This window comes from Aegilops tauschii, chromosome 7, assembly GCF_002575655.3.
Source record: "Aegilops tauschii subsp. strangulata cultivar AL8/78 chromosome 7, Aet v6.0, whole genome shotgun sequence".
NCBI lineage: Eukaryota > Viridiplantae > Streptophyta > Magnoliopsida > Poales > Poaceae > Aegilops > Aegilops tauschii.
The window spans coordinates 407,628,365-407,644,975 of NC_053041.3; the positions used below are offsets into that span (position 1 = coordinate 407,628,365).

Below are 16,611 nucleotides of genomic sequence, written 5' to 3' on the forward strand. Positions count from 1 at the left end.
CATCTATAAAGCTCCACAAGATCACATGAAGCCTCTGTCAAATCAAATATACAAAATACTGATAAAAATTCACACTTTTCCACGAAGGGCATACTTCTAAACATGCTCGACGACACCCATTGAACTTGCACAATTCACTGGTGGGAGCAAGCACAGTGATTTTTCCACACACGCTTCCAACAAACTTGAAACTTGAACGGACGATTTTTCTGCAAAGAGGGGGATATAATAGAGAGCAAGTAGCTAGATGATATAGCTACTATGCAAGTGCGTCCAGTTTAGCAACCGGCATCATGTCAAATTTAGAAACACAAGTAACATTTTCGAGGAAAAAAAAGCATCCTCAGGGGCATTTGTACGACCACCTACATGCAAACACACAAGAACTCTAGATTGAGCATGGGGCGGCGATGGTCTCGTTGCCTGGAGGGCCCAGGCGGCGTCGGGTGCGGGGGAAACAAAAGCCGTGCCGGTCGAAGGTTGCAGCTGTGGGCGGCGAATCTGGTAGCGTGTGGCATGTGCGGCCGTCATTGCCATAGGTCGAGGTCTTCTTCCCTGATGACTGTCAAATCCACATCAGCAAAGTATATGTTATTCAGTTTGGAGACCAATTGAAATAGAAAGGAACTTGACCAATCTCAACCATCTAAACCTTTCACTGTTGTACACAATCATAAGGGTAAAATCACACATGAGCAATTAGCAAATTTGCATTCAAGGGTCATTTTCATCTACGGGAAAACTGGAACTTGCATATACACACTAAAGACTGTCAAATTCCTTGAACTCAGGAAACTGGAAAAAATGAGAATTGAACTGAATGAAATTTAGAAATTGTACCGAACTGAAAAAACAAACTGGATATCATAGGTACATCGAGAAAATAGATTGTATGGAAGCACAAGAAGATATATAGACTAAAATAAGAATTGAGCTGAAATGAATCTAGAATAAGATTTGGACTAAGCTAAATTTAGAAATTGAACTGGACTAGAATTAGAATTGAATGGAACTAAAACAAGAAACTGGACTGAACAAAAAATAAGAATTGAGATGAAGTAAAATATGAAAATTGAACTGAACAAAAATTAGAAATTGAACTAAACTAAGAAACTGAATTAAGACCACTGTGAACACATATATTTCTTTTGCACAGTAAACTACATGTCACATTTAAGAGCAGCTTTTCTTTCCTGCCTTTCAACATCATGTAAGCAGTGATTATAACCTCTTGGAAACTTTTATTTTGTTTATACGCATCAGGAGAGGGAAGTTTACATAATAATAATTTTCTTTGAACCTACATCACTGACCCTGCATGGACTGTTGGTGTTTTTGTCACTGCAATTTAATTTAGGTATTCAGTATAATTTCACTATTACATTTTTTAGTGAAATGTGATTCAGAAACCACCCAAAGTAAAGTAACATCGATTTCAAAATGGATGGCTATAGTTGAGACATAATTTAAGTTTCAGCAATGCCCTTAGGCAAAGCAAACTAAAATGTATCATTTTTCCTTAGGATTTTGCACACTAAAAGCATACTTCCCTAGAACGCATGAGAATTATTCACCAAAACACAGAAAAGTGAACAACAAATTTTGTTTGATTTCGCAAGTGATATGTAACTAGAGTAGCAAAGGTACCAAGAAAATGCACAATACAATTGACAAACACGTGAAGTGGATGCACGTGTGCCTCGAAGCGTAGGGTTGTACTGACGCACTCAGCATCAGGGGATTTCCAATTCGCACAAGATCGAACTGCACCAGTTCGTTATGCGAAGGCCGGCTGCCTGGCTCGTCACCGTCGAACTGAACCCCGCGCCCCTGTTGAACTGCTGAAATATTTTAGTATGGGTTAGATACAGTGCCAAACTAGTACCTGAAAATCTCATCCCCAAATATCCATGTCAATCTTCATAGTTGGAAGTAATCTGAGCTATCTCCAAAACATCGAACTAATACATACATGCAAGAACGAAACCGGTACAAACAATACAAACAATCAACATGAGGAGGAATGTCTAGATGAATAAGAACAGAGCATCAAGAAGATTCATCAAATTCATACCAAAAATATGATGAGCGGTCACGGTACGCCAACCAATAGGCTATGCGGGAGGAGGGCGCGACCTACAGCGGGAGGAGGGCGTGACCTGCAGTTTCAGTGGTATATGTGTTGAATGTATAATTTGGCTGCTAGGTATTCTATGGGCCAAATTAATTTAAATGTGTGGTTGACATATATGTTTTTGGACTTGCTGTTTATTTTGAAATGCAGGCTTGTCAGGCGTAGGAAGTTATTTTACCCAAGACAAGTATATAGAATTCTGTATGGACTAGCGGCTACATGGACAAATTCTCATGTGCTAGGCTAAACCGTGGTTGCTAAGATGAAGGAATTTTAGCATGGGCAATGAAGTCACCTAAACAAAAGCAAGCACAGATGGTGGGTCATTAGTCCTTATTATATAGTGTGATAGCGACCTTGTCGGAATATTTTATTCATATATCCAAGAGTCTTTGTACGTGAATATGGCCTAGATACGTACTACAGATAGCATGCAGATTTTGTACGCATGTATTACACGGTAACCGAATCGAGTCCTGTTCGGTTTTAGTTTTGGAGTTGTATTCCTGTACGGCAAGGCATGCTACGTAACAGGTCTTGCCTTGTATACGCAAAGTCCGGCGTACCTTATTTATAAGGCCACGGTCGATTGGAAAAAGCCCCAACAATCGATCTATCAATACAAACTACTTTTTCACGTACGTCTATTTTCTGTCGCTACTTCCTGCCGAGCCCTAGCAGCCCTAGGGTTTGGCGATCTTTGCCGTTTTGCGCTGGAAAGCGGCCGGTTCTCCTCCACGAAAGTGAGGAAATCTTTGTTGCTTTGCTCGTAAAGCAATCGTTCATCGTCACGAAAGCACGACGGTTATCCTGGTGTTGCGAGGCGATTTCGCGTGCCAACACAATTGGCGACTCCGCTGGGGATGAGAAGAGAAGAGCTACACGATGAGTACCGAGTCCAAGAACGGGAGTGACATCGACCCGGAGAACGTCATCGCCGTCACACTCGACGATCTGTCGAAAGATGTTCGGCGCGAGCTTGAAGAGGAGCTTGAGAAAGAAAAGGTTGAGAGGTTGAAGCTGAAGTTGGCTGGATACGCGAAGACGAGGAACGGCGTCGTCAAAAAGGTAGTTCCGAGCCCTTCCGATGCTCAGGTAAAAAACTCAACTGAAGAAATTGCTCATCTAATTGATGTGTCCGTAGTTAGTAAATATGGTTCTGATATGGAAAATACGACACGTACAATTACTCGAGCAGTAGCTAATAGACTTGAAGAATTTAAGGTGCAGTTTAATAAAGATCTTGAAAATTGTCTACCTGGTCATGTACGCTCATTAGTGCTGCAAGTCAATGATGAGTATTCTGGAAAAAGACCGATGCCACCAGACAGTAGCAGATTTAACAATTTGCCAAGTAATATACATACGCCTAGTGCATCGGCTAATGCTATGCAGCCTCACGTCCCTTTAAACAATAATCTGGATGGCCGGGACTATGTTGGTAGTTCGGCTAATAATTTTGTTCCTAGTACTACTGCTCCTATTGTTTCGACTTTAGTTCCAGAAAATCACAATAGCAATAACCGAAGTTTTGGGTTTAATTCTAATATGCAACAACCTAGTTATCGGACAGTGGCATATAGTACGCCACCACTGCCGCCTGTCGGTACCGGGGTTCCGTATGGGCCGGTACCCGATTCATACTTTAGTGGGTCTCGGTTGCAAACTTCACATGCTCAAATTTCGTTGCCGGAGCTCCCACCACGTGCTTGTGTTCCATCTGATCCACAAACAAGTTCTCTACAGCCCAATGATAATTTTAAGGACCAGCTTGCTAGTATACTTAGAGAATTTGGTTTAGAACCTAAGGGTAGGGCACGTGCATATCAAAAACCATACCCTGATTACTTTGACTCGACACCATATCCTCGTGGTTTTAGAATTCCAGATTTTGTTAAATTTACGGGGGAAGATGGTAGATCTACTTTTGAGCATGTAGGACAATTTTTAGCACAATGCAGCGAGGTCGGCACATCGGATGTTTTTAGATTAAAATTATTTCCTTTATCTTTGTCCGGTACTGCATTTACTTGGTTTACATCGCTTGCTCCTAATTCTATTTCAACATGGGCACAATTGGAGCAAAAATTTCATGAGTATTTTTATAGCGGTGAAACAGAACTTCGGCTTTCAGATTTAACTATGGTTAGGCAGAAATATAATGAGCATGTTCATGATTATATTAGGAGGTTTAGGGATGTCAAAAACCGATGTTTCAGCTTGACCATAGCCGAAAAGGATTTAGGCGATCTTGCCTTTTCGGGTCTACTCGCTCATATTAAGGATAAACTAGAAGGGCAAGAATTTTTAGATGTTAATCAAGTTTTGCAGAAGGCTTTGGCGCAGGAAAACCGGGCTAAGGAAATTAAACAATACAGTCGGTTTAAAGAAAACAGAAATAAAGAGAAGGATAACCATGTGGTTAATGCCTTAAATTATGATAGTGATTCGGCTAGTGAGGATGATGTTAACATATGTGTAGCCGAATGGGTTCAAGCACCAAAGTCAAAACCATTTGCATGTTCTGCTTTGAAACCTACATCTGCTAGAAGAGATGAAATTAAATACACTTTTGATGTTAGCAAGTGTGATAGAATTTTTGATATGTTACCGCAGAATAAATTAATTAGAGTGAGAGAAGGTCATGTAATTCCACCTCCAGAAGAATTGGGTAGAAAAGCTTATTGTAAGTGGCACAATTCTTTTTCTCATGCTACTAATGATTGTAACGTGTTTCGTCGACAGGTACAATCGGCCATCAATGAAGGACGATTGACGTTTACAGAAGGTTCTAAGATGAAGCTCGACAGCGACCCTTTTCCTATCAATGTGGTCGAGCTTGAGAGTAAAAAATGCTTATTCGGTCGGATCAGACCGAATCCGCAAGAGAGAAAAACGTTGTTGATAACAGTGCTCCTCCAAGGATGATCAAACCAAAAAAATCCAGAAATAGGAGTGTGGAAAGTCAACGGAGGGAGGAGACAAGCTCCAAGGCCAAAGCCAACAATTAGCATGTTGTTGGAAAAATATACCTCCCGCAAGACCAGCAATGTGTTTAATCAGCTCGGAGGTAATAAGCGTCCAAGATCTCCTTCTGGACCTCGCGGTCATGAGCAATGGCAAGGAAGTGCATATAACCAACAACCGTATTTTGCAATGGAGCCGACATATTGGGGTTGTGCACCTCCTATGTATCCGCAGTTTCCTCCATGGGGGTTAGGCGCCATATCCTACAGGGACAACAGGTTATTTTCAGCCGGGATGGATCCCGCCGATGCCTATGTTCAGACCAAACGTACATGAGAAAATGGCTCGTTTCAATGAGGAGGCTAGATCACATAACGCCATCGAGATTCGAGGAGGTCGATCACCGGTACGCAGTGCAGAGCGCAACAACTATAAGGGCGACTACAAGCGCGTATGGATGCCGGTGAAACGTGCCGATCCTAAAACCGGAAAAAGTGTAGATGATTTAGACGCTGCTCATGGTCTGAAAATAGCAGAACACCGGTCAGATGAAGGTGTTGTCAATTGTACAGAAACAAGCAGTGTCTCAACAAAAGTTGTTGGTACAGAGGAGAAAAGTAATGACGTGAAGTTGCGGCAAGCCGGCCAATCTAATCAATTTGAAGAGAAAACTAATTCTGGGCATGACGCGCATGCACGGTCAGACAAGGAATATGTTGTATCCTCACGTACTAGTCAATAGTATAAATCGGCAAGTTCGTATGCTGATTTAGTTATGAGAAATTGTGGCCCAGAAACGTCCAAGAGTTTGCCTCCAATGGGTTTGAAGTATAACAGCAACACATGCACACGTTGGGATTCCATCAATGTACGCGGACATAATTCTAATCAGCAACGAGGTTTGTCAGCTAAAGACAGACTATTCATCCCAGGAGGAACAGTATGTCGGTACATGCCAAAGGACCCGGGGGGCAGCAAAATTAAGTCAGTCGCGCCAGGGACTAAACCAGCACCTCAGTGGTGCCCAAAGGGACTTACTCACACTGAGAAACGGCGTGTACAGCGACTGCAGACATTGGAAATAAAGGAAGAGATAGCTAAGAAGAAGCGTGATAAATGGTTCAATCAAGATAAACCAATGATAACCACAAAAACTTGGAAGGAGAAGTGCATCGCAGCTGAGGAAAATAAAAATACGGATGACACTATTATTGCAGAAAATTCAGAGAATGATAAAGATGTACCAACTGATATGGATGTTAATATGGTGTTCGCATTGCCTGCTGAATTTCGCGCGCCCAAGGCTGAAATTGCTGAACTTGTTCTTGGCCCAAAGAATGCTACATTTGAGAAACCAGAGAAGCATGGACAGCACCTAAAGCCATTATTTATCAGAGGTCGCATTGACGGCAAGCCTATTGGTCACATGCTTGTTGATGGCGGTGCAGGTGTTAATATTATGCCCTTTTTGGTATTTTCTAAACTGAACCGAAAAGAGAGCGAGTTAATGAAGACCAACATGGGACTTAGTGGGTTCTCAGGAGAATTGTCCGAGGCTAAGGGTGTTATTTCTATGGAGCTCACAGTCGGAAGCAAAACGTTGCCGACTGCGTTTTTTGTTGTCGATGTCAAAGGACGGTATAACATTCTTTTGGGACGCGACTGGATTCATGCAAATTGCTGCATTCCTTCTACTCTTCATCAATGCTTAATTCAGTGGGTTAATGATGATGTTGAGGTGATAGAGGCGGACAATTCTTCTTGTATTGCTTTGACGGAGGCGCCGGTTGATTGGCAACACGGTGAGATGCGTTGTTTGATTGGTAGGGATTTATCGGACTATGATTACATTAGTATTGGTAGAGATGGTTTTGTACCTATAAATGCACAGCCGGCTAACGTAGCTCGGCTTAATGATTTATCTATATAAATGATGAATAAAGACGACAATATTATGTGGCTGCAGAGACGCACAGAGGAGTATCATTCGGGAAAGAACGATATGCATGAAACTATTGAAGATTTTGATAACATGGAAAAGCTTAGACAGGGATTCTCATCGGCTGACCCACTTGAAGAAATTGATATTGGTGATGGAAGTATTCCGAGGCCTACATTTATCAAAGCTAGCTTGAAAGCCGATCAGAAAAGTAAGGTATGTTCATTACTTAAAGAATTCGTTGATTGCTTTGCTTGGAATTATACTGAGATGACCGGTTTGAGTAGAGATTTGGTAGAACATAGATTACCTATTAAATCTGGTTTTAGGCCGTATAAACAACCTCATAGAAGTTTCAATCCTAATTTGTATGACCGCATCAAAGAAGAAGTTGATTGGTTGTTAAAAGCTAAGTTTATTCGGCCGTGTAGATATGCAGATTGGGTTTCTAATATTGTGCCCGTGGAAAAGAAAAATACTGGCAATATTAGAATCTGTGTTGATTTTAGAGATTTGAATAAGGCTACTCCAAAAGATGAATATCCTATGCCTATAGCCGACATGCTTATTAATGATGCCTCGGGACATAAAGTAATTAGCTTTTTAGATGGTAATGCAGGTTATAATCAAATATTTATGGCCGAACAAGATATGTCTAAGACTGCTTTTCGTTGCCCAGGTTTTGTTGGTTTATTATTTGGGTTGAAAAATGTCGGTGCTACATACCAACGAGCTATGAATTTAATTTTTCATGATCTTCTAGGCATTGTACTAGAAATATATATTGATGACATAGTTGTTAAATCGGATGGGTTTGATCATCATTTAGCCGATTTAAGATTAGCTTTTGAAAGGATGCGCCGGTATGGATTAAAAATGAACCCACTCAAATGTGCTTTTGGCGTGTCGGCTGGTAAGTTTTTAGGATTCATAATTCATGAAAATGGCATAGAGATTGACCCTAAGAAAGTGGAGGCAATTAGAAATTTGGAGGAACCCACGTGTAAAAGGGATGTGCAAAAGTTGTTAGGAAAAATTAATTACTTGAGACGATTCATATCTAACCTTGCAGGAAAAATTGAATCGTTTGTTCCTTTACTTCGGCTAAAGAATGAAGCCGAATATACTTGGGGGGCAGAGAAGTGAGATGCTTTTAATTATATAAAACAATGCTTGTCGAATCCTCCAATATTGCGGGCGCCCAAGTCCGGTGCACCGTTCAGGCTGTACATTGCTGCAGAAGATAGGGTGATCGGTGCGGTGTTGGCGCAAGAGGTCAGCGGGAAATAATACATCATTGCATACTTAAGCCGTCGTTTGCTCGACGCCGAAAGTCGGTACGTGTTTATTGAAAAGTTATGCTTATCTTTATACTATGCATGTACCAAGTTTCGGCCTTATCTTCTTTCTAGTACGTGTGTAGTAGCTTGCCAGGCCAACATCATTAAATATATGTTGCAACGACCGATTCTTAGTGGTAGGATTGGAAAGTGGGCTTACGCACTAATAGAATATGATTTAACATATGAATCGTTGCGTGCTATGAAGGGTCAAGTTATCGCCGATTTCATTGTTGATCATAGGATTAAAGATGATGAAAATATTAATTATGTTAGTATATGCCCATGGAAGCTTTATTTTGATGGATCGGTTTGTAGGGAAGGGCAAGGCGTCGGTAATGTTTTAGTTTTACCTAATAATGTTTTTATGATACATCGGTCCGTTTGGAATATCCTTGCACTAATAACCAAGCTGAGTATGAAGCTTTACTGTTTGGTTTACAAACTTTAGTTGATATAGGCGTAAAGGATGTAGATGCTTTTGGGGATTCGCTTCTGGTAGTACAACAAATTAAAGGTGAATTTCAATGTTTTGATGGATTATTAAATAGTTATTTGGACCGATGTTTAGACATAATTAAGTCTCTAGATACGTTCACCATCCATCATATACCTAGAGAAGAGAATTCTAGAGCTAATTGTTTAGCACAGCAAGCATCCGGTTATCACATTAGTAAAGGAATGTTTTCTATAATAGACAAGCCGATGCATGCTGAGTCTATAATGATGGATACTTTGCCACGGGGTGCACTTGGGCCTAACACAGTTGAACAACTAGCTGTACAATGTACTGCAGATTCGGTGCATGGGTCACAAACGACCGAATTAGCAAATAAATTAGAATTAAGTGATTGGAGAGTTCCTCTAGTTAATCATTTAAAGGATCCAAGTCAAACAAGAGATAGGAAAATTCGGCGATAAGCTTTAAAATATACTTTGTTTAATGACGAGTTGTATCGCCGAACAATAGATGGGTTATTTTGAAAATGCTTGGATTCTGATCAGTCTAGAATAGCTATGGGTGAAGTGCACGAAGGAATATGTGGAACACATCAGTCGGCTCACAAAATGCGATGGTTATTAAAACGAGTAGGGTTTTATTGGCCGACTTTGTTAGAGGATTGTTTTCGGTATTATAAAGGTTGTGAGGCATGCCAAAAATTTGGTAATGTACAGTTAGCGCCCGCGTCTATGTTAAATCCCATAATTACGCCATGGCCATTTAGAGGATGGGGTTTAGATTTTATTGGTGAGATACATCATTCGTCTTCTAAAAGACATCGCTTCATCCTAGTTGCTACAGATTATTTTACTAAATGGACTGAAGGAGTTCCTTTGAAAAATATGACTCATAAAGAGGTTATTTGTTTTGTTTTAGAGCATATTATTCACAGATTCGGTATTCCTCAAACTTTAACTACTGATCAAGGTGCTTCTTTTATGTCTCATCAATTTCGTGAATTTGCCGAATCTTTAGGAATTAAGTTGTTAAATTCATCGCCTTATTATGCTCAAGCTAATGGACAGGCCGAATCTAGCAATAAAACTTTAATTAAACTTATAAAGAAGAAAATTGAGGAACATCCGAAAAGGTGGCATGAGGTACTTTCGGAAGCTTTATGGGCTCATCGGATATCTAAGCACGGAGCGACTCAAGTAGCACCGTATGATCTAGTATATGGCCAGGAGGCAGTGTTACCCGTAGAGGTTAATTTACAAGCTCTTAGAGTGGCCAGACAAAATGATTTGTCGGCTGTAGATTATAATGACCTGATGATGGATAAGATAGACGACATTTCAGAAGATAGATTAAGAGCTTTGCGAGAAATTGAGAAGGAGAAGTTAAGTGTAGCCAAGGCTTATAATAAAAAAGGTGAGAGAAAAATCGTTTCAAATAGGAGATTTAGTGTGGAAAACGATTTTACCTATTGGAACTAAAGATAGGAAATTCGGCAAATGGTCGCCGAATTGGGAAGGCCCGTATAAGGTTGTAGAGATCATTCCTGGAAATTCATATTTTGTACAATCTTTGCAGGGAGAGAAGTTGCCCAAAGCTCTCAATGGGAAATATTTGAAGAAGTACTATCCTGGCATGTGGCAGGAGGCTTGAGCAAATTTGGCCGATATATTATTTGAGATATCGCCCTAAGAAATTTTGGCCGATGTATTCTTTGAACATCGCCCTAAGAAATAATATGGCCGGTTGATTGATCAACATCGCCCTAAGGTATTGTTATGGTGTTTTTGATAAATCCAGTTGTAACAAAAACAGGGGGCATGTGTTGAATGTATAATTTGGCTGCTAGGTATTCTATGGGCCAAATTAATTTAAATGTGTGGTTGACATATATGTTTTTGGACTTGCTGTTTATTTTGAATGCAGGCTTGTCAGGCGTAGGAAGTTATTTTACCCAAGAAAAGTATATAGAATTCTGTATGGACTAGCGGCTACATGAACAAATTCTCATGTGCTGGGCTAAACCGTGGTTGCTAAGATGAAGGAATTTTAGCATGAGCAATGAAGTCACCTAAACAAAAGCAAGCACAGATGGTGGGTCATTAGTCCTTATTATATAGTGTGATAGCGACCTTGCCGGAATATTTTATTCATATATCCAAGAGTCTTTGTACGTGAATATGGCCTACATACGTACTACAGATAGCATGCAGATTTTGTATGCATGTATTACATCGTAACCGAATCGAGTCCTGTTCGGTTTTAGTTTTGGAGTTGTATTCCTATACGGCAAGACATGCTACATAACCAAGTCTTGCCTTGTATACGCAAAGTCCAGCGTACCTTATTTATAAGGCCGCGGCCGATTGGAAAAAGCCCCAACAATCGATCTATCAATACAAACTACTTTTTCACGTACGTCTATTTTCTGTCGCTACTTCCTGCCGAGCCCTAGCAGCCCTAGGGTTTGGCGATCTTTGCCGTTTTGCGCTGGAAAGCGGCCGGTTCTCCTCCACGAAAGTGAGGAAATCTTTGTTGCTTTGCTCATAAAGCAATTGTTCATCGTCACGAAAGCACAACGGTTATCCTGGTGTTGCGCGGCGATTTCGCGTGCCAACAATATGCCTAATAATAATTAGAAGGTAGATGATCAGCCAGTGTCGGCCTCCAAGGCCAACAACCTTCTTGACAACACACTGTAGACCGACCAACATGGACTTTGTTGGGTTTAGTTTTTTTATTCATGTACTGTTAGGCGTACCCATTTTGAACTTGCAAAGTTTTCTATACCCATCTGAACCTACAAAGTTTTCCTGTAGCCATTTTGAACTTACAAAGTTTCTCTCTATGAACTTTCATGTGGTTTGTTTACAAGGAACTTCTTTTTTCTTCTGAACGTAAAGGGTTGACCTTTGTGAACTTACTGATTTTTTTTACTTTGCAAAAAAAACAATGCTGGAAATGGCACATTTTTCACTACAAGAACAACTCACATCGATCTCACAAACACAAGTCTCCAGCAAACCAAGGCATGATCTTTATATAGTTCTTTTTTTATCTGTATGTCAAGTGTTTTCATGACCTTTTTTTAAATTTAGAAAATAAACTAAACTATGCTTTGTCTTAGGTAAAGTCATGACCAAGATTCAAAATTCAATCTCAACAGTGCAAGATCACTCTGAACACATGTCAGGTTTCGCAGCCACAAACATGCACACATAGCCCATCACTCGAGTACATCAGCAAAACAATTGAATAGTGGTAGGTTGGGTGATACATTTTTTAGTTGATAATATTCATGTTTTTTAGTGCAAATGGTGCATTAAAATCTAGTACCCGAACTGAATACTCAGCTTTTGCAGCAAGGCCTCTAAAAATCAACTCTCACCATAAGATCAGATGGATGGAAGGTACTAATTAAGAGTTAAGAGGAAAGAACAATATTACCTGCAGGTGAATTTATCCTCGTTTGATCTTTGAACCTTTATGTTATATATCCATGAACTTTGACATCTTTATGAACCTCCACAACTACGAAAGTAGTTCTAAAAGTGCACTAAAACACTACAATACAATAATAAACTGGGCTTAAGTAAAATAAGAATTGCACTGAACTAAACATAGATTTTGAACTGAGTGTGTCTCAAAATATGAACATGTGCATCTGGTTTTTTCTCCTGCGCCAGTGGGCACGACATATCCAGGCGTTCTTGGCTTTGAAAGATCAACTCCACAATGGTTTTTCTTTGAACTTTGGATCACTTTTTTTCCTGAACCACATGTGTACCAAGAAAAAACAACAAAGGAAAAAAGAAATGACAAGTATGAACGGATGCATATACACACATCGAACTGTTTCTGCATTTCATTATGAACCGGTGATATAATACATATTTAACTGCTATACCAATAGTAAATTCACAAATACATGACACTTTTTTTAGAACAATCTAGTAAGCATTGCATGGAATACGTCAAATAATGGGAGCAATTTTAACAAGTATTTATCTAATTTTGCATGTGCACAATACCACCAAGGTTGAACTTTTTGAGTTCTGATTTTTGAACCCCCTAGCAGTAATACATGTACTGAGCGGTACATGATTATGTTGTTGAGCAGCTGATCTACCAAGACAAAAAGCACTCCTATATTGCACACACTAAATCATGATAAAAAGTGGAAGCAAGAAGCAATCAGTAACTGCACATGCCTGCGGCCGGGATGTGGAGGCATGCCACGGCAGGGAGGTGGAGGTGCGCCGTGGCCAGTTTTTTTGCTCCCAACCTCCTGCATATATATTTTGAACTGATATTTTTCTGTTATTGGGCTGATATAATTTTTTCTGTAGTTCAACTCCTGTGGCCTTGCCCGACTTGCCGACCTCCAGCTCCGTGTACACCACCCTGTCATCACCGATAGCAACAAAATATTATTCTGATTCTAGAAACATATTATTCTGTTTTTAATTCAAACCGACCATTTTCTTTAATTTGAACTGATCATTGTTTTTAATTCGAACTGATCATTGCTTCAAATTTAAATCTATTTTCATCAAACTATCATGTAAATTTTCTTTGTTATGAATCGATGATAGAATACATGTTAGACTGCTATACCTACTCTATTCCCAAGCACAAAACAATGTAGCAACGGAATGAGCAAAGCACAAACCAGTGCATCAATTTCCTCAATTCCATGCACCAGTTGGGCGTTTAATAACAACTATATTCGTCTTGCCACCTGTTCAGTTTTTGCTGTAACAAAATGCACACATTAAAAAGCTTGTACTGGCGTGGGGAAGCCTTCTTCCCTGATGCTAATGACCAATTAGTACTGGTAAAGGTAAAGGGAATCAAAACAGCATCACCACTATGATCTTTTCTCAGGTAGAGATGAAGTAGCATCAACAATTACTAGTGTAGAGCAGCAGCAGGAGTGAGATTCAAAAGGAGCAGCATCAGCAGAAGTGAGATTTGAGAGGAGCAGGAGCAGCACCCGCGCGAGAGAGAAAGCAGAGGAGAGGAGCAGAATGTGCATGTTAGAAGAGGATAGAGCCGTTCAAGTGAGGATGCTTGGCAGTTCGAGGTCACCGCGTCCGGCTGTCAGAGGCCTCGCCGGAATTGGCTAGATGCTGCGACCAGGAGGGCGACGGGGATCGTGAGGCTGAGAGGAGGGAAGAGGTGGGTCGGTGAAGACTCGGGGTGTGTCCTGGATCTGGCCATCGACGAGAAGCGGGCCTGGCTGTGGTGGTCAACATCACCGGGAAGAGAGAGGGGAGGGGAGGGGCACGAACGGCCATGGCAACAGTAGGGGAGGAGGGCCTCGTCGGTGAGCAGGCCGGTGGTGTGGTGGCGCTTGGCCAGGCGGAGTAGGGGGCGGGCGTCGCTCAGGAGGTGTGGGGCGGTGCATGGCCGGGAGGTGGGGGGCGGCGCGATGCTGGAAGGTGGGGGCGGCGCATCGCCGGGAGGTGGAAGCAGGGGCGGCGCCGGGAAGAAGGTGGGGGAGGGGCGGCACTGGGATCCAGCCGGGGAGAAGGTGGGAGCGGGGCGTCGCAGGGATCCAGCCGGGGAGAAGGTGGGAGCGGGGCGTCGCCGGGATCTAGACGGGGAAAAGGTGCGGGGCTGGCCATCGCCGGGATCCAGCCGGAGAAGGTGGATTTGGGGGGATGCGGGAGTGGGTGGGCTAGGTTTTCTTCTTGTTCTTTTGATTCGGGCACCATCGGTTCAGATACTACAGATCGGGCCCTTATAGGGCGGAGGGTAACATAATACTATAACAGAATAGCCCTGTCCTATATATATAGGTAAATTATTTGGGGCACCTAGACCCATTATATGGCAACTCACATTTGTAGTGCATGCTGTACAATGCACGACAAAATGACTTTCCAAATTTGTTTGCAAGTACTACAACCATCAATGGTCATTGATTACTTTCCAAAAAACAAATATACTATTGTTTCCTAGCAATGATTTCTTTCCAAACAAAGAGGGTATGTATGTACGCTCTTATTTTTAAGGTATCAGATTCGACCAAATAATATAAGGCCGGGTCACACTTTTTAACTCCTAATGTTTCTATACAAATTAAGATGACCATATAATATAAAATGTGACCCAAATTATTATTTTACTTTTAGGAAAATATGATGCATGCTGATACCCACAGATGATTTTTTCATGCGTACAAATACCCATACACGATTCTTTTAAGTTTTAGGAATGCACATTACGTGCCAATACCCACACATGATTTTTCCCATGTGTATGTGTGTTGGGGAACGTAGTAATAATTTAAAATTTCCTAATCTGTAGTCTCGATTCGTGCCAACCCAACAGACACTTTCGGAGATACCTGTAGTGCACCTTTATAGCCACCCAGTTACGTTGTGATGTTTGGTACACCCAAAGCCTTCCTACGGTATCCGGGAGTTGCACAATCTCATGGTCTAAGGAAACGATACTTTACATTAGAAAAACTCTAGCAAAACGAACTACACGATCTTGTGCTATGCTTAGGATTGGGTCTTGTCCATCACATCATTCTCCTAATGATGTGATCCCGTTATCAATGACATCCAATGTCCATGGTCAGGAAACCATAACCATCTATTGATCAACGAGCTAGTCAACTAGAGGCTCACTAGGGACATGTTGTGGTCTATGTATTCACACATGTATTACGGTTTCCAGTTAATACAATTATAGCATGAACAATAGACAATTATCATGAACAAGGAAATACAATAATAACCATTTTATTATTGCCTCTAGGGCATATTTCCAACAGTCTCCCACTTGCACTAGAGTCAATAATCTAGTTCACATCACTATGTGTTGTAATGAATCCAACACCCATGGGGTTTGTTCATATCTCGCTTGTGAGTGAGGTTATTAGTCAACGGGTCTGAACCTTTCAGATCCGTGTGTGCTTTACAAATCTCTATGTCATCTTACAGATGTAGCTACCACGCGCTACTTGGAGCTATTCAAATAACTGCTCTACTATACAAATCCAGTTTACTACTCAGAGTCATCCAGATTAGTGTCAAAGTTTGCATCGACGTAAACCTTTACGACGAACTCTTTTACCACCTCCATAATCGAGAAAATTCCTTAGTCCACTAGTTACTAAGGATAAGTTTGACCGCTGTCATGTGATCCATTCCTGGATCACTCTTGTACCCCTTGACTAACTCATGGCAAGGCACACTTCAGGTGCGGTACACAGCATAGCATACTGTAGAGCCTACGTCTAAAGCATAGGGGACGACCTTCGTCCTTTCTCTCTCTTCTGCCGTGGTCAGGTCTTGAGTCTTACTCAATACTCACACCTTGTAACATAGCCAAGAACTCCTTCTTTGCTGATATATTTTGAACTCCTTCAAAATCTTGTCACGGTATGTATTCATTTGAAAGTACTATTAAGCGTTTTTGATCTATCCTTATAGATCTCTATGCTCAATGTTCAAGTAGCTTAATCCATGATTTCCATTGAAAAACACTTTTCAAATAACCCTGTATGCTTTCCAGAAATTCTACATCATTTCTGATCAACAATATGCTAACAACATATACTCATCAAAAATTCTATAGTGCTCCCACTCACTTCTTTGGAAATACAAGTTTCTCATAAACTTTGTATAAACCCAAAATCTTTGATCATCTCATCGAAGCGTACATTCCAACTCCGAGATGCTTACTCCAGTCCTTAGAAGGATTGCTGGAGCTTTGCATACTTGTTAGCATATTCCAGGATTGACAAAACCTTCTG

At 41.0% G+C, this 16,611-nt stretch overlaps 1 long non-coding RNA gene across 6 annotated transcripts; it reads right to left on the reverse strand.

The window, feature by feature from the left end:
* Positions 1-229: 229 nt before the first annotated feature.
* LOC109742258 (uncharacterized) lies at positions 230-14,457 on the reverse strand. Of its 6 annotated transcripts, none has more exons than XR_002227816.4 (4): positions 13,709-14,457; positions 13,510-13,592; positions 12,285-13,241; positions 230-1,841 (listed from the first exon to the last, which is right to left on the reverse strand). It is a non-coding gene; the product is annotated as an uncharacterized lncRNA (long non-coding RNA). The 6 variants fall into 6 exon arrangements; XR_002227817.4 differs by having other exon boundaries at positions 13,706-14,457; XR_005764493.3 differs by having other exon boundaries at positions 230-1,838; positions 13,510-14,457.
* Positions 14,458-16,611: the final 2,154 nt, after the last annotated feature.